This window comes from Halichoerus grypus, chromosome 1 (genome assembly GCF_964656455.1).
Source record: "Halichoerus grypus chromosome 1, mHalGry1.hap1.1, whole genome shotgun sequence".
Lineage (NCBI taxonomy): Eukaryota > Metazoa > Chordata > Mammalia > Carnivora > Phocidae > Halichoerus > Halichoerus grypus.
The window spans coordinates 86,085,176-86,110,213 of NC_135712.1; the positions used below are offsets into that span (position 1 = coordinate 86,085,176).

General features: G+C 39.5%; 1 protein-coding gene across 2 annotated transcripts in view; it reads right to left on the reverse strand.

The window, feature by feature from the left end:
- Window positions 1–21,575, reverse strand: part of KCNMB2 (potassium calcium-activated channel subfamily M regulatory beta subunit 2) — a 225,150-nt gene extending 203,575 nt beyond the window's left edge. Inside the window, exon 1 of one of the 2 annotated variants that reach the window (XM_078068996.1) lies at window positions 21,226–21,575. The gene's annotated coding sequence lies outside the window, so the exon portion shown is untranslated. The remainder of the gene's footprint in view (window positions 1–21,225) is intronic. The other variant, XM_036087513.2, reaches the window with a different exon arrangement.
- Between the last annotated feature and the right edge of the window lie 3,463 nt (window positions 21,576–25,038).

Sequence of the window (25,038 nt, forward strand, 5' to 3'; positions counted from 1 at the left end):
CATGCGATGCAGGGGACCCACCGACCTTGTTAGCACACACTGCCCCTTCTTAATTACCTGGAATATGTCTTTTTACAGTTTTACAGGCTCTTTCTTGCTACTTCTCTAGGCTTGCAAGTTTTCCTCCTCCTCTTCGGTTGTATTTCAAACAAGGTACTGAGTGTGGCGACTGAATTATTACAGTTATCTCTGTATTCTATGGGCAATTTAAAATTGGCTTGGGTTAAAATGGGAAACTTCACACTAGTCGTAAGAAACTCTTAAGAGACACAGCAATTCAATCTGGTTCACATAATAATAGCAATAAAGAAGAAACTGAACATTTTTTTCCCCTCTCTTGCAACAAGCTAAAAACAATTTTCTTATTAATCCTCACAGAAGAGCTGCAGCCATTTTTCTCACTGAGGACCTTAACCATAGAGGTCATGAGGCAGAGTGCATAGTGCAGAGTGCTGGTGTGGGAACAGAGGACTTTGTTTCAGGGTCCCTTGGTGGTACTAACGTGCTATTTGGTCTGGTTGAGTCACAGAATTCTCTGAATCTCTGTCCACTCATCATTTAAACAGGAGGAGTTGGGCAAGGTGATTTCCAAGATGCCTTCATGGGCGGGTTCTAAGTGATTTCACAGACATTGGAGTCTACAGCTTAGATTTTCTCCCGTTTGATACCCCTGCTTAAACAAGTCTTCCTTAAGGCTCTGTAACTTTACTATTCTTCCAGATCTTTCCTGTTTATAAATTTTCTTTTTTCTTCTCCTTTTCCTAAGAGGAATGGGAAAGACAGTAATGCCTTTTTTTGTGTGTCTGGAGGTCACCAACCAAAAAAGATAGAATAAGGCAGTAAATGGACAGTTACTTTATTTATCCTTGGTGGAATGCTATGGTTGTTTGGGATTTGAGGTTTCTTTCATGACGTCACTCCTGCCCCTTCCTCCAAGTGTCTCACATTCTACTTTATCAGACTGAAACCATCCATTATTTCTTTCAAAGTTCTTTCTTCAAAATGTTTCTATTCTTAATTCATCCTTTCCTTTCTCCTCCACCCCAATACAAACATAACCCATTTTAGAGGAAGAAGAGCACCTTTGACATCCAAAAGCAACCTTTATTGTGGCCTTAATCTAATGTCCAATTTTTCTGAGTCAGTGGTTCTTCTATCTGGATACATATTAGAATCACCTGGAAGAACTAAGAAATAATACAGGTGCCCGTCCTACCTCAAAACAATTTAATCAGAATCTCTGCAGATCAGAACTAGGCATAAGTATTATTATAAGGGTCCTAGGTGAGTTTAGTGTTCAGAAAGGGTTGATAACCAGTGCTCCAGGGTCTTAAAACATTAATTAGCCTTTATTCTTCAGTTGTAATCCATTTTACTGGCTCCTTCGTCAATCTGCAAATGTGCTCAGCCTTCTGTTATCTTAATAAAAACACCTTCTCTTGTCCCTCAAGCAATGATTCCATGTATCATCTTTCCTCCCACTTTACCCTCTCATTTGTTCTGCTCTGGGGTCATTCCTGAAATAGCTTTCTTTGAGGTCACCACAATGGCCAAAATAGTCCCTCTGTCTTCACCGTCCCCAGGCTCTCTGCAGGGCCTGACATTCCTGATCATCATTGTCCCTGTGAAATTCTGTCTTCCCTTGGTGTCTGTGATTCTGAATTCTCTTGGTTTCTTTCCCAGGTCCCCAAAGGTTCCTTTAAAATTATACCTCAGAGTGGCCCTAAAGTGTAGCTGTTTCTCAGTTTTATCCTAGTTACTTGTAAATTCTTGATTTGTTCTTTCCCCCAAGTGATTGCCTAAGTTTAAATGATCACAGTCGTGAAAATGGCTCTGAAATCTACATGCCCCTCCTGAGTTGCAATTTATATCTCACAAGGAGACATTCTTACGTGGATGTCTTTCCTCCATTTCAAACTCAACGTGTTCCAAACCAAGCTCATCCTCTTCTACCAATTCTATTCCTTCTCTGTGATCCCTCAACCAACCCTGTCTTCCCAGTTTTCTGGGCTTAAAAAGTATGGTTATCTGTCATGTTTCTCTCTCTTATTTAATCCCCATATCCCACAAATCCCCAAATTGAATCTTTCTTCTGTCATTTATAAGACCTCTGTTTCTCCTTCTCACTTCTAATTCTTATCCAAGCCCTTGTCTTAAGCTACAGATCAAATATCCAGTCTTTTATTTGCTGTCCCAGATTCCCAGTCAAAATTAGCCTTTCCTTTTGTGGTGGTCCCAAAGCACTTTGTGGGTCTAGTATGAAATTTAGCACATTCTGCTTTTTACTACATCACTGTGTGTACAGTTTTCATTACTTAATTGTAACTCCTGAATGTCAGAGACCATATCCTTTTGGATGGAACTAATATTAAACCTAGAGACTTAAAATTTATCTGAGTAAACCAGACACACACACATACACACACACGTACAATACAATGGAAGTGGCTATGCACCATAAAGTTTAATGGTGGCACAAGGCTTTGTGAACATAGGTGATACTTTTATCGCCATGACCAGTTTGAATTGATCACCCATCATACCAACACATATTTTATATATGCCATTTCATTCAAACTCCCAACAAACTTGCAAGGTCAATATTATGACAATTCATTTTATAGATGCAGAAACACACTGAAAACATGAAATGACTTGCCCAAGGTAACACAGCTAATAACGGAAGAACAGGGGTCAAATCAGATATAGAACCTCATAGTCTTCACACTGTGTGTGTCCCTCAGATTCAGTCCTACCCTGTGCTCACACACTGTGAGATGATGGTCCAGGGAAGAAGAGACTTGGCTAGGGAAATTTACGTGGATAGTGAAGAGCTGTTTTATTGCTGAAAAATAGTAAGATGTTCTGCTTGTTCTTTCTTTTGACTCTCATCGCTCTTGTAATTTCCCAATTGTAGAGTGAACCTGAGCAGCAGGCAGTGTGGGGGGCTTTCAGAGGGCATGGAGGAAGTCACTCTTTTGCTCTGCCAGCTCCTCTGGTCTGTCAGTCCATCACTTACATCATCTCTTTCCTTCCTGAAGGCACAGTCTCTAACAAATACCAATTAAAATGACAAGAACTGGGGCGCCTGGGTGGCTCAGTTGGTTAAGTGTTTGCCTTGGACTCAGGTCATGATCTTAGGGTCTTGAGATTGAGATCAGGCCCTGCATCAGGCTCCCTGCTTAGCAGGGAGTCTGCTTCTCCCTCTCCCTCTCCCCTTCCCCTTGCTTGTGTGCTCTTTTTCTCTCTCTCTCTCTCAGATAAATAAATAAAATCTTAAAAAAAATAAAATGACAAGAACTTTGGACTTGGTCATATGTTCTGATCAGCTGACTCCTGAGAAAGAATTTGTTTGACAGCCTCATGAGGTCCTCTCCAGACAACTCCTGTTCATGATCAGGTCACTTGCAAAGGGCAGGGGCCTGGGTCCTTCACACAACCCCCATATGCCTTTGGAAACTCAGCAGTGCTTTCTTTGAAGTAGTCATAAGTATTAGTCTGCAAACAATTTGAGGGCAAAAGAGCCTGTCCTCTAGTCTTTTTATTAATCTTTATATCTTCCTAGGCTACTGACTCTGAATGTGAATAATACTTATTTCATGGTAATAGTGTGAATTTGAGTTCTTTATTTTTAAGGAGAAGCAAAAGCATAAGTGCTTCCTCTCGAAAGGGGCCCAATAATTGATTGTTCACAAGAACTGAATTAAACTGATTTGCGGTTGGGTCATTTCTACATCAGAGGAAAAGGAAGGGATTGTTTTTTCTAATAAGGTTCTGTGAGACCCTGATAAGAAAGAAATGTTTTTTCTTTAAACATAAATTTTTATATACTCTCAAAATCTTACTATAATTTCAAGTTCTATTCTGTAACAACAGATGAGGAAAAGGTATGGTATTTTGGTATCAGTTGTAGTTTCAAGATCTGCCTCTGATAAACATTTCAGGTTTGAAATCTTATAAGTTCATTCAAATTTACCTAGGACCATAATGCTCTGAAAGTTGTTATTTTAAAAGCAAACTGCTTTGGAATTTCTTGGTAATGGTAATTAAGAGTATAGATTCTGGAATCAGGATTGGATCATCTGAGGTTGAATCAAGGTCGTAACACTTACTAACTGTAACTTTGGACAAGTTGCCAGACCTCTCTGTGCCGCAGTTTCTTTATCTGAAAAATAGAGATAATAAAACCTATTCATAAGTTTGTCAACAGGATGAGATGACAGAGCATAGTGCTTGACTCATGAATAAGTAATCAGAAGATGTTAGCCATTATTAATTGTAATAGTTTCTGATAAAATAGCTTGGCTCTGGCATACTCCTTTTCAATGATTTCTTCCAATTATCTACTCTTTTTCTCCACCTACCCTTACTCCCTCTCAAGTTTTCATTTTGGGGTAAACCAATTTGAACAATGCCTGGTAATAAAAGAATCTCTGAAGCTATCAGTAAATGCTCATTCCTATCCTCAGCCAAGAACTCTGTCCCTTTCTGTCTCTGAGGCACTCTCCCCATCATTACTTGCATTTGAGTGGCTTGCCCATACATCTGTTTTTTTATTTTGTTTTCAACAGGTCTTCCTAAAAGTCTGCACTGGCCAATATCTAGTTCATCTTGCACGATTTTTTCATCAAATCCTATAAGCACATCTAGACCAAGACTAGCCCCAAACTGGATTTCTTGTTTTTTTTTCTTCTTCTTTTTTTTCCCCCTAGCACGGTGCCAGATGGCACTCAGGTTATGATAATAAAGGAAATCTGTTTTCTTCCTCATATTTTCTGTCTCTGTCATAAATCTTAACTGAATTTAGATGAATAGTAATTTAGAAGTTCAATTTTTAGGTGAAGATTCAGTTTGAATTTCACTTTAAATTTGTATTAAAAATGATTTGCTTTTGCAAATTGAATTAATTCAATGTCATTTTAGTGGAAGCGTTTTGACAAACAGTGATAAAAATCCAGCCAAGATAACACTTTGGCATAGGGCAGTTTTGTTTTGTTTTGCTTATCTTTATTGAAGAACTACCAGTAAGAAACTCCTTAGCTCTTATTATGCCTTTGAAACATGGATAACATCAAACTGCACTACCTAGGAAAGAAGAAAGAAATCTGAACACCATTAAAGGTGCTGTCAGAATTGACTGGTATTTATTCACAAATCTAGCAGACTACTGAGGCATAAAATGTGTAACTTATTAGGTCATTGCTTCCGAATACAAATTATAATAATTTCAGGGTAATAGAGTGTTTAAATATCTACAATTTAAGGGAAGCAAAAGCCAGGAAAATTATTATCTTTGCTTGAGTTAAAACAGTTACAGACTACATCAAAACAACAGCAGCAACAACAAAAACTTACAGAAATGGGAGGACCTGTGATCCAAAATCTACCTAAACTAAGGAAAGGTGATTTTATAGGAAAGCAGCTCATGTACTACATTGGTGAGATCAAGGCTGATTTGGGGAAAATGGGGTGGGAAGGAAATAAAGCTTATAATGCCACTGCTCTATATTAGTTTATGGAAAGTATTATGCAAAGAGAATTGGGACATAATTTATATTTTATCAGAAATGGGTTGTCAACCTGAATTATCTGAGAGATTGGTGGCAGAAGGATGGAATCACTTTTTAGGCTTTGTTATTCAAAAGCTAAGACTGCAGGAAAATAGAAAAACAATTTGATGATATGTTAAGGAAAATATGTGAGGTCTGTTACAAAACATTGTGCTCATTTGCTTAACTCTCCCTTCCCTTTTGCTCCTTCTCAGTATGGAAGCTTGTAGTGGGAACAGTGTCAAATCATTCTTCCACAGTTAGCATTTAGAATCATATCTGTAAACGTTGCTCAGCATCTGGATAAGGGCCAGCACTGTGCATTAGGGGTTTACTTAGTGGGTAAGGAGAGAGCAGAGATAGATGTTAATCCACAGGAAAGCAGATTGTCCTGGTCAGACCTGTGTCCATGAGTCATGTGCTTCCCTCTGTTTCCTAGGGCTCTGGGCATGACCTCTTGGGACCTCACAGTCCAGGCCTGTGCAACTGGGGCCCGTGCAGATTGGCACCTGAGCAGAAAGTATGTCAAATGGCCGTCAGGTGTCAAATTTGGGAGTCAGCTTGGCGTCAGCTTGAACTCCAGCTTTGCCACCTACAAGTTGTGTTACCTTGGGCAAACGCATTACTCTTTCTGAGCCTCAGTTTTCTCAAGTATAAAATGGGAGTAATAGGAGCACTTGGGTCTTTCTGAGCTGAAAATGAGAAAATGCTTAGCAAATGCCTAGCATCATGCCTTAATCTTGCTAGGGGTTTCTCAAGCTACAGGTGACATTATTATGTAAAGTGCCTATCACTTACAAAGTGCTCAGTAAAGGTCTTGTTAGCAGTGACCATATCAAAAATGAGCAGCTATTTCTCCATGGTTGTTGCCCCCCAAATCCTCTCTGGAAAGGTCCATGTCTTGGTGAAGCAGTCTCCAGAAGCAGAGGTGATGTGTTCATAGTGAAGTGAGGCAGTGTGGCTTGGGGTCTGGAGTCAGAGGAACTGGCTCAAAGTCTGGCTCTGACGTTACTTGCTGTGGGACTTGGGACAGGCCTTTTAGTGTCTTTGAGCTTTAGTTTTCCTGTCTTAAAAACCTCCATTTTATGGTGATGCCTCCTATACTGAGTTGTAGGACTCAGATGAATTCTGTGTGAATTCCATGTATAACGTACAAAATGAAGTAAGACGCAAGTTCACCAACTACCAAGAAGCTCTCATGACCCTCCTTTCAAAAGAAAGGGTATCTAAACCACTCTTGCATCCTTACTGGCTCTTTATCAACTGCCCTCACTCTTGCTTAACTTTTTGAGGAAAAATTCTTCTAAAGAATGGCCTGCTTCCTCACCATCTGCTCGGTCTTTTAATGATATTGAACCTAATTTTGATGCTTAACCTTGTTTTGGAACGTGAGCTCTCATTTCACCAGTGAATTCGTAAAATCCAAATCACAAATACAAAGCCCTCCCTATTTGAACTGTTTGTAACATTTGACATGATAACTCGCTCCCACCTTAATCATAACAACAGGCAACATTTCTTGAAAGGCTACTTCCTACTGCACTGTACTAGCCACCTGCCTCTGGGTGGCAGGTATTAAGGCTTCACTTTATTTAGGAGGAAACTGAGGCACAGAGATGTTAATTAACTTGCTCAATGCCGCAGAACTGCCACGTAAGTATCAAAAAGAAAAAAAAAAGAGAGGTAGATTGGAACCCTGTTAATACTGATGCTTCTTCTTGGAGCTTTATCCTTTTCTTAGCTTTGATTTATAATCTTTCTCTGTGAAAATTACCCAAAGCACTGTGTACCTTTCTTATGGCATCTGTCTCACTCCTAACCCCTGGAATGTGATATATAATCTATAATCTCTTCGAGGACATCCTTTAGCATAACGCCTTGTTGGGACAAATTATTTTTTAACAAAGTGAGCATTAGACAAAGACTCTTTCCTTGGACTGATAAATCTGAAGAGTGAACACTAAGTAGGAACGTGAAAACATCAATTCCTTCCTGGCTCATATATAAACAACGTAACACTGACTTTCTCCAGCTCAGGGTTCCCTTAGGGTGAATTGGTCAAGAGGTTTCTCCTTACTGTTGCAGGGGTAGAGAAACAGAGCTGAAGCGCCCAGATGTGTACACTTTGTTTAGAAGTTGCATTTGGAAGCCTCATTGCTGTTCAGATTGATGACAAAAGATCCCAGGCAGGGGAGGTATAATGTGAGTTAGATAAACTCTAGGTAAGGTAATGCTCAGGAGAGGAATTTGAGCAAGTTTGTGTGATGCCCAGAAGGACCATAAACAAGAGACAATGAGTGTTGTTACATTTCCTGCTGACCTTTATTTAACAGAACTTTCGTATTAGAAAAGAGCTTGCTTTAGCTTATTCTTAAAATTGCTGTTTGTTCACCTGCTTTGAAAAAGGAACAGGCAAGAGTAAGCATGGAGGTAGATTAAGAGTTTGCCTACTTGGTGGAGTGTTCTCTTGATCTCTTTTCTAAGATTATAATTATATGAATATAATGAATATATATAATATATACATAATATTATATAAATATACACATATATATTAGGCGAAGGGGCTGATATATGAAGTAGATGCAAGGCACAATGTGGGACACAATGGTATTTTAAAGGAAAATGTACTAAAATATAGGAGGACTGCTAGATATAATGAAATTTCGATTTTTATAAGTGAAAATAATTGAATATAAGCAATTTCATATGGTTCAGCTTTTTACAAGATACCTCAACTTATACTGACTCAAATCCTGTAATGTAAGTGACACTATCCCACTTAACAGAGACGAAGCTCAGAGAAGTTAAATGGTTTTCCCAAGGGCAGGCACTAGATGAATTTTGAACTCAGGTCAACTTTCTTTCTACTCCATAAAAGTATCTTTTTATAAATGTGTCTCTTCATGAAATTTGAAAGTAGAATTAAAAAAAAAAGAAAAATGATGTATGTGTATAACTATGTAATAAGTAAGTAGCAAAATGTAAAACCTGCTGAAAGAGCTCAAATCCTGGAGAGGTCCCCTCTAGCTTGGGGGACAATGAATGGGAAGGGAGAGGGAAAATGGAAAGGGTTGAGAGAAGGTTCTATCCAGAAGGTGACATTGGAGAGTGGGTATGAGTTTGACAGGTGGAAATGGAAAGGGGGGCACATTTCCTGGGTGTTTGAAGTGCATTGGGCCAAGGGACAGAGGCATGAGGATGTTGTGATAGGTATGTTTGAGGGGTAGCAAGTGGTACAGTTCAGTTGTAATATAGGGTGAGAAAGGCAAGGTAAAGATTAGCCTGGACAACTTGGAGGACTGTGATGATTTGTCCTGTTGGATGAGACTTGATTTGCTTGGCCAAGCAATAGCCACTGAAGAGCTGTGATGACAGAAGTTCCATGATCAAGGTCATGCTTTGGAGCTACTCATTAGGAAAGGCTAGAGGGAGAAAACAGGGTGGGAAGAGATTAGAACAGTTTTTTCTTTTTCTTGATAATTTATATATGATTGATCTACCCAGGATGTTTATTAAAGTTGCAGGCCTTACCCAAAAAGATTCTGATTGAATACAGGCCACATGAACTGGTATTTTTAAAAAGCTCCCCAGGTAATTCTTCTGCCAGAGATTTAAGGATAGAACTTTGAAAAAAAAAAATCAGACCAAAGGCAAGGAGGTTGGTGAGCAAACTATCATAATAACCAAGGTGTGAGAACAAAGGGGCTTTATTCGTATAGGGAGGAATAAAGATACAGACACATAAGATTTTTGAAGGAAGACTCAATAGGACTTAGGCCAATTGGGTCTATAGTTGGGGAAGGATTCAAAGAATAGTTGGCTTTAGAAGCTGGGCCATCAGTAGCACAATGAATAGAAACCGGAGGCAGAGTAGGTTTATTAGGTCTTACTAGGAGTTCAGTTCTGCCAAGTGAGTTTGGAAGTGTAGACAGCAGCCATAGGGAAATGTCTACCAGGTGGCAGGCAATGTGGGACTTGGGTTGGGGAGCAAGGTCACAGTTGAAGAGATTGTTTGGGATGAAAGTAGAGACAGCATTTTCTTTTTCTTTCTTTTTTTTAAGTCTCATGCTTTTTTTTTTTTTAAAGATTTTATTTATTTGAGAGAGAGAGCATGCGAGCAGGCGGAGGGGCAGAGGGAGAGGGAGGAGCAGACTCCATGCTGAGCAGGGAGCCTGATGAGGGATTCCATCCCAGAACCCTGGTATCATCACCTTAGCTGGAGGCAGACGCTTAACTGACTGAGCCACCCAGGCGCCCTGAGGCAGTATTTTCAATTACTGAAAAGTATAACAAAAAATAAGGAAAGGAAAAAGAGGATCCAGCAAAGAGGAAATATAGGAAAGAACTGTAAAGTAGGAGGGACCTGGGAAATTAAACATAATTAAAATCAAGGAAAGAGAGGATTTCAAGAAAAAAAAATCAATCATTCTGTATTATATATATAATACACATACACACACACATATATAAAATATAAAATGACTGAGGGTCATGAGGGCTGTGAAAAAGCCAAATTGGGTGACTTTTCCTGCAATCACAGGAAACCAATGTGGTCATAATTCATACACCAGTGCTTTAAAAAAAAAATGAATGGGGAGCAAGGAAGTGGAGGTGGTAAATATAGACTACAATTTCAAGATGTTTTTTGATCAAAGAGAGCTCTAGTCATGTTCCAGGGTTCATAACCTCACCATCTATCCAGTTACTCAAGTCAGAAATCTAAAATTGTCCTTGACACCTCCTTCTTTACCCACGTCCTCTCGGATTTAGCCCATCACCAACTCTCTGATAAGACTTCTTGAACATGGCTCCTTCTGGCCACTTGTCTGCCATTTCACTGCTACCTGGTCTAAGCCACCCTCATCTGGATTATTACAATAGCCTTTCCATTGACTTCTCTGTATCCACTTGCTCACCTCCATTTTGATCACCACATTGCAGCAACTCAATGGCCGAGATAGCTTTGCAAAGCACAAATATCTTCTCAGCTTCCTGCTTAATACCTTGGATGACTTTCCATTGCTCTTTGCATAAGGAGCAAACTTCTTCACAGGACCTGTAAGGGCTCACCTAGCCAGATGCTTTTTTCCCTCTTCAATCTCATCTTTAACCACATGCTGCTTAATCCCTGTTCTCCAGCCACACTGGCCCTTCCTCAGAGCATAGTCCCCATTTACTCTCTGTGACAGGCTTCCTTTTTATCTCATTCATTAATTTAAAAAATTGATTGCCTTTCGCTAGAGTGCAAGCTCCATAAGAGCAGGAAATTCCCACCTTCTCCCACCCCTCACCCTTTCCCACACGCAGGTGTGACACTTGATAAATGTTGAATAAATGAGGGTGCCATGCTTTAGCCTTGCACATGCTTTTTCTCTGCCTAGAAAGCTTTTCCTCTAATCCCTGCTGCTTTCACACTTGCTTTTTCTTTTTTTCCCCCACTTTCATGCTTTTTCATTTAGTATCTTAGTCCTTTCTTTTTCAGAGAAGCTTTCCCGGATATTCTTGACTACACTAATGTCTCTAATTAAATAATCTCTTAGCACTTATTACATTCATAATTTTACATTTATTTCTGGGACTATTAGAAAAATATCTTTCTCATCCAGGACTATAACCTCCATGGTTGGGGATGAGGTCATTTGTGAGCTGGCTCAACATTGTAACCCCAATACCAGACATAGCGCCTAGTCCACAGTGGATACTCAGTAAATATTCATTGAATAAATGAATGGGTAGTTGAATGAATGCAGACATGAAATGAGAACTGATCAATTAAAGGCTAGCAGAATGGAAAGTAGATTATAGATTTTTTAATGTGGACACCTGAGCACATCAGTCTAGGGTAAGAATCTTCTTCCAGTAAATGAACTAAACACCATATGAAATCGAAATTACATGCAAGGCAACTTTTCATATAGGCATATAAATCAAAGCATATCTCCTATTTTTTATACCATTTTTTTCACAGTTTCATTTCAGCAGACACTAGATCCACTTGTCAGGGGGGAAATTGGCCTAGAATATTGAGAAGCAGGTTGTAACAGACATTATTTTTTTATGATTTTATTTATTTGTTTGATAGAGAGTAAGCTCAAAGCAGGGGGAGTGGCAGGCAGAGGGAGAGGGAGAAGCGGACTCCTGCTGAGCAGGGAGCCTGATGCGGGGCTGGATCCCAGGACCCCAGGATCATGACCTGAGCCAAAGGCAGACGCTTAACCAACTGAGCCACCCAGGTGCCCCTGTAATAGACAATCTTTGGCTAGTTTTCTTTGTACCAGGGCTATTGTTATCTTTTATACACCCAAAGAGATCTTCTCAAATTTGGTAACATATTATCTAAGCCATCCTTCTCCTTTAGATATGAACTTTCTCTCTCTCAACTTTTTTTTTTTTTTATCATTCCAACAGAGAATTGAGTCCTGTACTGTTCTATTTTTATGTTTTTAAAGCAAATAGTTACCTTGAGTTGTCTACACAGAAGCCCCACATGACTGTTGCCAAGCACCACACAGGATCAAATAAAACTGCTAGGAAGTGAGGTTAAAGCAGTCATTGGTTATTCCCACAGAGAGGAAGAAACAGGATCAATCCCGTTAGAGTTTTGCCTCTAAAGTTAGGTATTATTTTCTTCCAGATGTCAGGTTGTTTCTCCCCCCGCCTTAATTTCTTCATTTGGAATATACCAGGAAATGAAGAAAAAAAAATCCAAAAAGTCAGTGGCTCCAGATTTACTACAGAAATACAGTCCCTCTGAGGAAATTCCAGTTCACTTTGATGGAGCTACCAATCCTTCAGATGGTCAGAAATTTTCGAATGATTGTACAAAACCAAGCTCAAGACATTCAAGAATTATCTTATGGGCAAGATTTACCAAGTGCGGGGTGTCTGGGTGGCTCAGTCAGTAGTCGGTTAAGCCTCTGCCTTTGGCTCAGGTCATGATCTCTAGGTCCTGGGATGGAACCCCACGCCCTTGGGCTCCTTGCTCAGCAGGGAGTCTACTGGAGAATTCTCTCTCTCCCTCTCCCTCTGTTCCCCCCCTGCTCATGCTCTCTCTCTGTCAAATAAATAAAATCTTTAAAAAACGAAGATTTACCAAGTGCTTCTCTCTCTACCTCATGAAGTGCTGTATGCAGCGCAGCCAGAAGGATCCTCTGCATCTATGAGAAGCAACAAAGACTCTAGATTTGCCTTTTTTTTTTTTTTTTAACTTCCTAAGAGTTTCACTTTGAAAGATAGTTTACTTTTGTGGATAAGAGTTATGGATACTAATAAGGTCAGATACTTGACCTTATTAACTTTCCAGTGAAAAATTTAATAATTAAAAGACTTAAAAAAAAAAAGTCTAACCAAACTCATTATTTATAAAGTCCTGAACTATGTCACATAGTACAATGGAATTCCCCAGACACATGCAGTGTCATAAGGGCTTTATTTTGACAAAGTTCCAAATTGAATCCTCCTTCGGTAGAAGCCTACGTGGATTGGTTTTATAAATTATTTCCAATTACAGAGATGTCTGTGAGTAATATAATTCTATGGATAAACAGGCAACATCAGAACTCACAAACCCCCTTTTCCTTCCTGTTCCTTATATGAGAGCCCTGTCTGCACCACAGTGCACAAAGGGGATTCAGTGCAATTAAGATTTGTGTGGTTTCTAGAACCTTACATCTCCAGTCAAGCAGCCTGGTAAATAATGATAAGACATTTACCTGATTTCTGTACTACGGCTCTACCTCAGGGAATAGGGTGAAGAGAGAGAGTATATCAATCAAAAAGTTATTTTTAAAAAAATCATATATATTTAATACAGCTCTGTTCACCTAAGAACTATAAAAATGTCGTATCTGCTCTCAAGGAGTTTGCAACCTAATTATCTGGGCTAAAAATTATACTTTAAAAATTAGTTACATATTTTACTAGTTGCCTGACTATTCTTATTTACACACTGAGTGGGTTTGTTGAAAACTGAAAATGAGCTTCCATGTCCAGAATATTCTGGAGTTTTAATTTCACACTCAGGAATACACCAAAGTGACAAGGAACCTGCATGTGGGATTCATCTGACATTTTCCCTATTTAGTACAAATGCTGGCAAATGTAAACCAAAGCCCTGCTGTCTGGTGGTATAAGCATCTTCTCTCTCTTTCCTAGGAAGTCAGCAGGCTTGACATTTTGACAGCTGATTTATTTTTCCCCTCCCCCTGAGCTGAAAATCTCACCCAGGCTCATCTGTCACCCTGGCTTTGATGAGGGAGGGGGTTAAGGTGTTTGCTGTCTGAGGCTGTCACACTTGAAGTTGGCTTCAAATGAAAAGCTCCACCATACTCTTTAGAAAGCCAAGGTAGTGGCTGTGGGCAGACAGAAGAGCAGAGGAGGGATGGGGAAATTGTCAGCCAATAGAAGCCAGAGAATATGAAGAGAAGAGATGAAGAGGACAGGTAAATGAGAAGTTAGTAAGCACAGGGCAGGTCCAGGTGCATGGTTTATTTGTCCACTTGGTCATTTACCCTTCTTAGGTCAAACTGGACACTAAGAAATCTAGCATAGACCTCATTCATTCATTCCTTCCTTCCTTCCTTCATTCATTCATGAATTACTTCTAGAGCATTAACTACTTGCTAAGAACTCTACCAGGCCCTGGAAATACTGAGATGACTATGACCCAGTCCTTAACCTCCAGGGACTTAAAATTTAACTGGGGAGGAGGGGAGCAGATTAGTGAACCAAAGATCACAGCACAGTGTGCTAAGGGCCATGGCAGAACCATGCACAGAGTGTTCTTAGAGCAAATAGGAGCAATATCCTGTGAAGATTTAAAACACAAATCAAACCTTGAAAATCTGTGACATTTTAATGACAATGGCACATCCACACTGTTGGAGAGAGGCAGTACTACTGGGACCAGTTGCACTTAAGGAGGTGAGTTTGAGAAATGACACAATATTAAAGGAAACGCAAATGCACAAATGTGATCATTAGTGATACAAACCGACCTTCAAGAATCTGAAATTGGAATTGTTTGGTGTCAGATGATGTTCAGAACTGATGAAAGAAAAATTTAGCTTATGTAGTAGATTCGTATTTGAGAATGTCTTCCAATAGTTTAATTGGAGGTGCTAACTTTTATTAAGCAATGAAAGGAAATTGAATTCCTTTGTATTAAGAAATTGGTAATGTTAAATCTAGAATAACTGATGATGCTAATTGCCAATTTCAGGCATGTCTCTCACTGAAGTCCTATTACGTGATGTGTTGATGGATCGGTTTAGAAATAATAAAGCCCGGGTAGTCAGAGTTGGAGTGGAGACAGGAGTATTGAAAATGGAGCCTGATAAAGCTGAGGGGAAGCATTCAGATAAAGTTCTTTCTTTCTTTCTTTCTTTTTTTAAGATTTTATTTATTTATTTGACAGAGAGAGAGAGCACAGACAGGGAGAGCGGCAGGTAGAGGGAGAGGGAGAAGCAGGCTCCCTGCTGAGCAAGGAGCCTGATGCCAGGTTGGATCCCAGGACCCTGGGATCATGACCCAAGCTGAAGACAGACACTTAACCAACTGAGCCACCCAGGTGTCCCAGATAAAGTTCTTTTAACATGAATCTATAAAATTGGGTTTGGTATCTCAGAAAAGCTGGTATTTTCTTGATTTTTCCAGAATTGCTTCTTGCATTTTGGATCTAATCAGAAATGAGCAAATGTGAATTATTTCCAGAAATTCTGTTTCTGGTGCTGGCCAGGTGCTCAAACACCTTGAGCTTTTACGTGATACCTTAATGCTTACATGGTTCTTAAATGGTATCTACGGGCTGACTTTAGCAGCATGCGATGCCAAGAAATAAGACTTAAAGGACATACTTGAAACCAAATCTCTCAGTGCCATGATATATATACAATGTTTAAAAGTTTCATTTAAGATAATAAATAAAGGGAAGATAGGTACTATGTGTTATGCACATGCATGGTGTTAAGAGCTATGCACAGACTTCCCCATTTAATCTTCACAACCCCATAAACGATGTGCTATTTCTACCTATGTTTCTGCTGAAGCAAAGGAGGCTCAGGGAGGTTTTGACAACTGGCAACGGGCAGAAGTGGGATTCAAACCAAAGTCTTCAGGGCTGTGAAGCTGGGGTTTCAACATTCCCTTATACTGCATGTCTAAAGACTGAGGTCTTCTTAATAAGTAAATTAGTGTTCATTTAACTTGTTTCACAGGAGTTTAAATCTCCTTTGTGTTTGGGGAAGGAATACATGAAGCACCCACATTGTTCACAGAGGAAAGAAAAATCTTTTCTTCAGATTCTGCCTTTTAAAAAATTCCCCTAATTACTGGCAGCCTTTAGTCACTAAATACATTAAAGAAGGTTAATCTGTCATTCTATTTGTGAGGAGTCTCTGTGGCTAAAGGGAGAATAAATTTCGATAGCTTATGAGTTCTTTGACCTTGAACAGTTTGAGTAACTTTTACACCTTAGTTTTCTTGGCTGTTCAGTGAAAAATATAGTATCTACTATTTGAGCATACTGTGAGGATAAAATGACAATAACAATGAGAACACTATTACTTTTTAAACATCTCCTCTGTGCCAAGTACTCTAACGAGGCACTGATTCACATGATCACATTTAATCTCTACTCCAAAGAGGTACCAGTGAGGTAACTGAGGCTCCGTAAGATTTTAAAAAATTGCTCCTAGTCACATAACTATGAAGTAGAGAAGGTGAGAGTCAGATCAAGCCTATCTCTTCCTACAGCCTGTACTTGTCTTAGACGCTGTGTCCTTTTCACGTCACACAACTTCTCTAGAAATATTGGACTTTACTATTTGTACCCACTTTGGACTAAAAGATTATTGATTATACTTTAATTATTTGAAGACATGTACTTTATGAATGCTAGAGAGGTCACTATTAACAAGACCGTGAGACTAACCATGCTGATTCTGAGAGCAATGAATGGAATGTAAATGGAATGTAAATGATTCCTATTGCTAAATAAAGTACTGGGACTTGTATGCTCAGAAAGGGGTATTGAGCCCAATTTTATCTTCCAACCTGGTTTTGCCATCCTTTCTCTCATCACTAGCAGAGAACAAAGAAAAATATAGAACATGTTTATGTCCATAGTTATTTGTACAGATCTGTGAAGATGTCTTTTTGAAAAAGAAGTCATCTTCAGATAAGATGAAGTTAAGGCAAATTGAATTTTTATTTGCTTTGACATAGATTGGAATCAGTGATGTGATATTTTTTTCCCTCCTGTGTAGAGAGGAGAAAGAAAATCATCTTGATAAATCTCCTTGACTTTCCTCAAGGTGTTCAGTATCTTTCCTCTTTGGAAAAAGCAACAGGGCATTTTGACACGGCTCTGACCCTCAGGTTGATAAACTTATGCTTGTAGCCTAATGCTACCAAGATTTTGATGGGGACAAATATTCAGTTCCTATATTCATCAGTTTATTCATTCGACAATCAATGCTATAGATACATCTGGGAACACAACAAAGTCGCTGTTCTCATAGAGTTTACATTCTAGCAGGAGAGACACAGACAATAACAACTCAACATATAGTAAGTTGGGGGATAATTTGGTATGCTATGGAGAAAAAGCAGGGACTTGGAATAGGAAGCATGCAAGAGGGTATGATTTAAAAGACTTTTAGGGAAGTCTTCTTTGATAAAGGGACATTTGGCAGAGACCTGAAGAAAGTGAGAGACTGAGTCATGTGGCTGTGTAGGGGAAAAGTTTTCCAGGTAGTGGCCATAGGCCCTGAGGTTTGAGAGTACATGGCAGGCTCAAGGAAGAACCAGAAAGCCAGTGTGGCTGAAGTAGAGTGCTAAAGGGAGAATGGAAGGCAAGGGGTGAGTGAAGAACCCTGGACTGATCACACATAGCCTGTGGACCACTGTGAGGATCTGGCTCTTATCTGTAGTCAGATGGGAAGATGTTGGAGGCTTTCGAGCAGAAGATACTATGATTTAACTTCAACACGGGAACAGCCACTGGTGTTGGATACAGAATAGAATGTGTGGGAGCAGGGGAGACAGAAGCAAAAGCTCAATGAATGGTGAACGTATTGCTATAATCTGATGGTTGGTGGTAACTTGCCCAGAGTGGTAGCAGTGGGAATAATAATTAAATTCTAGGTACAGTTTGAAGGTAGAAGCAATGGGATTTTCTGTTCCATGTGAAGGGAAGAAAAGATTCAAAGAGCATTCCAAAAATTTTCTTCTGAGAAAGTGGAAGAATCGAGTTTCCATTTCCATACATAGGGGAAAATAGGAGAGGAGGACATTTGGTGTGGAAATTCAGAAATTCGATTTTGAACATGTTGTGTGAAATGCCTATGAGATATTTAAGTAGAAATGTTATATAGGTAGTTGAATTTGTAAGTTTGGCGGTTAGGGGAAAAATCCAGGTTAGGGATTAGAATTTGTGAACTCTCTGTGTATGGTTAGTTTCTAAGGTCTTGAGATGAGGTTGGAGTCATTTATGAAGTAAGTGTAGATAAAGAAGAGATTTACAGTTGAACCATGGACCACTCCAACATTTAAAGATTTAGAAGACAATTAGGAGCCAGCAAAGGAGATTGAAAAATTCTCTACCTATAAAGTAGGGAGAATTACACACACACACACACACACACACACACACACACACTCTTTCTGGTAAACCTGGGTTAAGAAGTAGGAGGCATCAGTTTACTAGAAAGGATGATGCCAAGTTTTTGTGATGTGACAACCAAGAAACCCAAGGAGAAAGGGGCTCAGATGGGGGAATAGCACTTCTGCCCAATCTTGCTCAGACCAACAAATGACTTTAGAATTTGGGGTGAAGATAAAGTGGATGATATGAAGTATGAGAATGGGGAAAAGATGGCAACATGGTTGCAAAAGGAGATAAAACTGCATAAGTCTCCTTGTGACTATTAACATAATACCTGCTTTTTGAAAAAAATTAGTAACTATAAGTAAATAAAGAGAATAAAATGCACCATTAATACACACTAAGAGAACTTCTAACATTTTGGTATACTTTTTTTCTAGTTTTTTCATACACACATATGTATAAAAATTAGGATTATATTGTATAGACATTATTATAGTCTTTTTAATTTGATATAGTAACGACTATTTTTGGAAGATTCATTTTTTATCATCTTTTGGTAAGAGGAGAAAACTGATCAAAGAGAAGATTGTGTTAGCTTGAGAAATGTCTGGTCCAATATCAACCAATAAAGTAGAGTATGAGTGTGTGTGTGTGTATATGAGAGAGACAGAGAATTAGGGTGATTGTGGACTTGGTGAATTGTATCTTGGTGACTGAGACGTTGGCTGTGTTACCCTAGGGACTGAGAAAACAAGGCTGACTAAAGCTTTGCTTATTTTTTATGTCTGGGTGGATTCTGGACTTGTTTTCTGGATAGCTGGAGAATTGTTGGTTTTTCATTACTAGACTACAGCACAAACTGAAAGGGAAAAATATGTGTAAATGCTTTGGTTGATATCTACCAATGTAAAGAGGTAATGAAATTAATTTGCGATACAAAGTAGGTTGTTTTGACTCAATTACTTAGTTTGGTTTTCCCCACATCTTACAAAGAAAATAAATTCCATATTTCCCCTATGTTTTTCATGTTGTGGGTCCAGTCTAGACACATGTACCTTGAAGATTTAATATGGGAATTTTTCCATAAATCTGTGAAAATTGTGAAAAGTCATTTTAGTTTATCAGTAAAGTGTTATGAGCACGATGACAGCAAAATGATTTTTCCTATTGACAACTTTTATGGCACAGACTGATTCTAAAATAAATGCTTGATGAGATTAGATTCAGAAGATATTGGCAAGACGAGAGCCAGTGAAAATCTCTTTCAAATAAATATAATTAATGAAAACAATAGAAATAACATTCAGTTGTAAACTTCTGACAGCAGTATGTAAAGTGTGTGCGTGTGTGTGGGTGGGTGGGTGTGTATTTCTGTTTGTGTATCACAAGCTCTCTTGTTATCTATTGGTTCTTGATTGGTGAGCACAATTGGCTAGAGGATGGGACTTTACAAGGTCAAGGTCACACATTCCACTGGCCACATAGAGGCAGAAAACTATGTCACAGTCATCAATTGCATCAGAAATTTTATACAGTCGTTTCATGGCCATGTATTCTTGGTCACAAAACAACTAGACAAGAGAGTTGGGCTGGCTCAATAATATTAATCACACTATTAGGAAAAATAGGCATACAACTTTAAGCATAGATGCCATACCTTACAGGGCAATGATTTCCACTTTGTGAATGGCAGAATATACACAGACGCTCACAAATGTACAAACTCAACTGCATTAGACGAGAGAAAAAGCCCTACTTAGCCTTAACTCCAATATTTAGCTGAAAACAAGCATACCATAACTGTCTCTCACTTTTTTCCTAGTTAATACTGCATTAATATCAAAGTTTTAGAAGAATATTAACATTCTTTTATAAATATACCATTATTCTTTGTATCTTTATTATTCATTATAATCAAATCAGTGCATCAGAATCTAGGGTTTTTCAAAATCTAAAGCAACATCTTTACATTTTGGCGTTTGGGAAGTCCATCGGGGGAAATAGTGCAACAGCACCGAGAAATGCACTCACTACATTTCTGCCACTTCGCACTGAGGGTCATATGCAATGACAAATGCTGAAACTTGCACCATAGATCAAGTTGGGGAAACATTAGTTTCTGACCATTGCATTTTTGCTTTAAAAATCTCAGCCTACGATTTCCTGACATTGCCTTTTCTGATCGAGCTATACCAATCCCATAATAAAGTATAGAACAGTGTAAGTTCCTCTGCAAACCCACTCACGATCTGCTCGACTTTGGAACCCAACTGCCCTCTCATCTTTCAAGGAGAATTGTGCTTTTATGGTATTCGTTAAAAAAAGGAGAAGAAAAGAAAAAGGTACAACGTCAAGTCCATAACCTCTAACGAATCACTATTTCCATCTGCAGCCTGGCAATAGCCTAAAAGCAGGAACAGGAAGAGAAAGCCCCTTCTTTTAATCTAAAACTCTTGCAAAACCGTTAACACAAACAGTGTGGATCAGCCTTTCAATATGCAAAATGGACGAAGGTACCCAATTTTCTTTGATAATAAATTAAATCTGAAGTAGTTCTCTATCGGGGACATCCGTTGTAATCTTTCAGTTTCCCCCTTTAAAAATTAGATGCTGGCTATCAAAGCACGTTGGCCATGGGAATAAAATATTTATCTAACAGGTTTCAAGTCTCAACGACCACTTCCTCTTCTTGATTTTTCTTAGACCTTTATGCCTCCCACCTACCACAGTCTTCCCTCAACCCTACTGACAGCCTAGCTGGCACCAGAGATAAGAAGCGAACTGTTTTTTCCGTGACCTCTAAGCATTCTACTCCAAGGGAAAAGCAACGTGGAATGCACACTCAGCAGGCTACGAGCCCGGAGCCAGTTTGTCCTCGAGGCATTTCTGCCATAAAATCTAATACTATTCACTGTGTTTTGCTCTAAGCTGATCCGTCCCCCACTCCCTTCTCTCTCCCCTTCCTGCTCTCACTCCGCACCTGGCTGCAATTCTTGACCCACAGGCACACAGCAAACAAAAGCCCGAAACAGCAACAGATTCCTTTGTTTTACATGCAAATCCTACCTCCGGTAGTTGTCACATCTTCCTCAAAAGCCACGCTTAATTTTTAATGACAGCGATCCAGTGCAGTCCTCCAAAGAGCCACCGGTAATCATCATTGCCTCGCGTGCCTAAAGCCTTTCTGGACCATTAATGTCACAACCCTTGCTAACTCATAGCTTTAATACTCTCTGCTCAAAATGTCTGAAAGAGTTTGGGAGGACAATAGGAGTGACAGGCACGCTAGACAGCCATGCTTGAAATTAGTTATCAGAAGCTCCGTGAAAGCTGCTTCATACTGTTTTTAAAGCGTGCAGGAGGTAGGATTTATTAGCCTATGATAGGCATGCTGTTTCTGTTTTTATTAAATACTGTAATAGGCTGTCTGTTAGCAATGCTGTGATAGGTCCAACATCACTTCCCACTGCTTTCGAATTCTCATATTAAAAAGGGAGAGAGGGCTCAGACTTCCTTAGGAGACCGAGGCGGACACCACCCTGCCTACTGGATCGGATCCAGATCCTCTATAACTACAGGGGAAAGAATTCCTTGTGCAAGTGCTATTTTTATGTGGAAAGTGAAGTTGGGAATAAACACTTTAGGGTTCCCCAGACAATTCTCTCACTCCCAGCAAGGGACTCCTGCTCTCCCCAGTTACAAAAAATAAGTGTTCTCTGGAGTTAGATAAGAGAATCAGTCTCTGTAGGAAAATGTTCCTCATCATTACTGAGGAAGGATTCAGGGTATGCCTAGATGCCAAAATCTCAAATGATGTATCAAATGGGCTGAATGGATCAATGGGCACATTCATTATTTCAGGCTAACTTACAGAGCTTTGTGTTCCTGTTTGAAGCAATCGTGTGTTCACTTTTGACAGCAAAAGTGCAAAGAACGAAGGGTGAGTGGAAGGGGAGGGGGTGATCCATGCTGGGCAGTCGTGGTCATGGAAGATGGAAGGATTTCTTACCATTGGTCAGAGATGAGGCTGGAAGTGCTACTCAGAAAAGTTGCTAAGTACTTTTCCAATAGGGAAACAGAAAAAAGTTCTTGGTAGTTCACAGTAACAGAGAGAATGTGTTCTGCTTCAACTACCTAGATTTTGTCCTTTTTTTCCTACTGTTCTTTCTCTCCTCCTGCTATCCCAGGAGCAATAGTTATGTAGTAGTTGCTATGGAAACTGAGTGGTCGCTCCAGCAGAGGGGCTGAGGAAGGGCAGCAGATGGAAAGCGGACAGAAATGTACTATGGCTGGCCTATAGAATTAAAAATAGGGAGTGATTAATGAACACACAAAAACTACTACAAAACAAAAGCCGGAAGGAATGATTGTAAATCACCATTATTTAATTACTGGTCGTTTTGTTATCTGGAAGTACTATTACGATCACAGCTTCCATTATTAGATTATATGTAAGAACTGAGTATCTGATAAAAGAAAGATACTTTTTTTTTCTCTCTCTTTTTTTTTTTCTTTAAACTCCTGGTTGTCAGTTTGAATATGCCTTGATTGTATGTGAATTTTAGTTATTTCTTGACTGGTCACAATTTCTGCTCAGGAATAAAGTGTGATTTAGTGGGAAAATCTCCTTGTATCACAAACTGTAAGCATGTTTCATTCTGAATGAAGATCCTTGTAGTGGTTTCTCTGAAGCAAAACCCAAATCACAAAATACTGTAATTTGAATTTCAATAACCATTTCTGCTCCCATTATGTTGGTAGGACAGAGGAGATTTTTTTTTTTTTTTTAATTTTTCACATTTGCAGTTCCTCAAATAGGGGGGAAAAGGTTTTTTTTTGTATTCCGGGTCCCAAACCTTCCACCAGCCTCGTGATCATGCAAAAGAAACTATTTCTTACCAGAGTAATTAAAATTTCACGGTTGTAAGGAGTCCGGGGAATACAAAATTTTCGTCTTTAGTGCCTCAGTTTGTGATTGGAGTAACTGACAGCACTGAAGGGAGAACACAAACATTCCAAAATAAAATTGTTGGGAGGCCATTCTTCAAGATTTTATGCAAATCCTCTTCTTAAATAGGCAGGCATATCATCCAAAAATTTGTAATGGAAGGATTATTTCAGGGGGAAAGGATTTATGATATTCTCTTAAAAAATGAGAGGGTAGTATTATAAATTGAATATCCCAATTATTTTTTTCAAATGTCAGAAAGTATTTAATGACAACATATGACAACCTAAACACCATTAACAACACCATGTATCATTTGTGGGGAGGGAGGGAGAGAGAGAGAGAGAGAGAGGGAGACAGAGGGGAGAGGGGGAGAGGGAAAAAGAGTGTCAGAAAACTCCCCAGTTGAATATTTCCCTCCAATTCTATGTATGGTTAATTCAGGAAGTAGCTGCTGCTCCTACAGGAGACAAATAGGTAAGATTTGGATCCTGGGATGGAGGGAGAGGGCTGGTCTGAGGGCAGGGATGGTTAGTGCTGCTTTAGCGAGGTTCTGTCCCTGGCAGAGCAAAGATTACACGACTTCTCTGAAGATGAAGGGGGATTACTGAAAGGACCCATCAGATGGGAGTAGGGTCAGATGCAAAGTGGTTTGTTGGGGGTCCTGGAGGCAGAGCAGAGAATGAGGAAAGGAAGCTCAAGGGAGGGAAAGAAGAGGGAGAGGGATCTATGAGGGAGGAAGGAAGGAATTTCTTGAGGTGGCCTAATGTCAGAAAAGGACACAGGCTTTGAAATAAGGAGGCTTGATTTCGACCCTCAGTTCTGTGAGCCCGTTTGGGGTCTTGTGTAAAATGGGATGCTAAAATGGCTGTTGTAAGACCACCATGACCATGACAAGGGACATGACGAGGGAGGAGTACGGCTCTTTGTAAACTGAATGGTGAAGTAAGTGCTAGTTCTACCTGAGCAGCGAGAAGGAGGGGCCAGGAGGAGGAGGTCGTATAGTGGGAAAGAGGAGGAGTGAAGGAAGGAAGGGTAGGAAGAGAAGGAGAGAAGGAGGTGGGGCTGGGGAAGAGAGTGGTGGGGGGAGTAGAAGAGAAGTTTTCCGGTGGACTCATAGAAGATAGAATTTCTTGTTTGCTTTGTTTTCTGGATCACATGCCAATAACTGCTGTTGCATTTTGGTTCTCCCCCTATAAAAAAGTTTCAGATAATAAAGTGTTCGGAGCTCATACCTTTTTCAACAACAGAAAAACTTATGCTGAACTTGTTGAAAAGCATGTTCTACCATTTCGGAAACAGCTGATCTGAGGATTGAATTTAATCATTCTTAGCATTGTTGTTTTGGATGGTTCCCTGGAGAATGAAGTTTGGGGCAGCAGAAGGCAGGAACTGGAGTGATATTTCAGAGCTATATTGCCAAACACATTCAGCCGGAGTACCCTGTGCATCTGTAACTTGACAACATTTTCAACAGCATCTGCTCTCTGAATGCACATAAAAAAACCTTGTTCTGGAAAGAATTTGTGTATGTTAACAAATATTAGGTGGAGAACTGGAGCCTGTGCAAGAGTGTTGTGATCACATAGGCAGAGAGTTTACAGTTTACACACACAGCCTGCAAGTGAAACCGTTTAATGAATGGAACGAAGAATGCATAATTTCATTATGAGTCATCACTATTAAAATAAAAAAAAATGATAGATACATAACCAGAAAGTGTAGCTATCTGTTCCAGATACAAGAGCTAATTATATTTTGGAGTATATAATTTATGCTCTGAGTAACTGCTTTTCCTTTGTTGTGACTATTTTTCTAGGAACAACAGGAAAGTTACTGTAGAAACCACTTCCGTCCTGTTATATTCCTGTCAATGCTGAAGCTGACTCACTCTGAAGTCCAAGTTTAGATCCTTGAAAGAGGCACTCTCT